A 439-nucleotide genomic window follows, 5' to 3' on the forward strand; every position below is an offset into this window, starting at 1 on the left:
CCACCTCCACACAGAAAGGACACCTGGGACGGACCTGGGTTTGAACCCAGGACCTTTCAGGACCTTCTTGCTGTGAGGCAACAATGGCGCCAACCACTGAGCCACCGTGCCACGCCAGTACTAACCACTGAGGCACCGTGCCACGCCAGTACTAACCACTGAGCCACCGTGCCACGCCAGTACTAACCACTGAGCCACCGTGCTGCGGCAGAAAGTAAGTGTAAAAAGCCAGAAATCTATTACGCCCATTTAGCTCCATAGGGCAGTAAATGTCTTACTTATTGTTCCTTCAAGAGCAGAATACAAATGGCTAAAAGCAGTGAGCAGGGCTCCGTCCAGACAAAGCTGTACTCACGAGCGTGAACCTCATCACTATACCTCCAACAACATCGGAGAAGCCATTTACTTTACTGACGTCACCGTTCACGATCGCTGCCAT

Source organism: Poromitra crassiceps (genome assembly GCF_964638095.1).
Source record: "Poromitra crassiceps genome assembly, chromosome: 13".
Classification (NCBI taxonomy): domain Eukaryota; kingdom Metazoa; phylum Chordata; class Actinopteri; order Beryciformes; family Melamphaidae; genus Poromitra; species Poromitra crassiceps.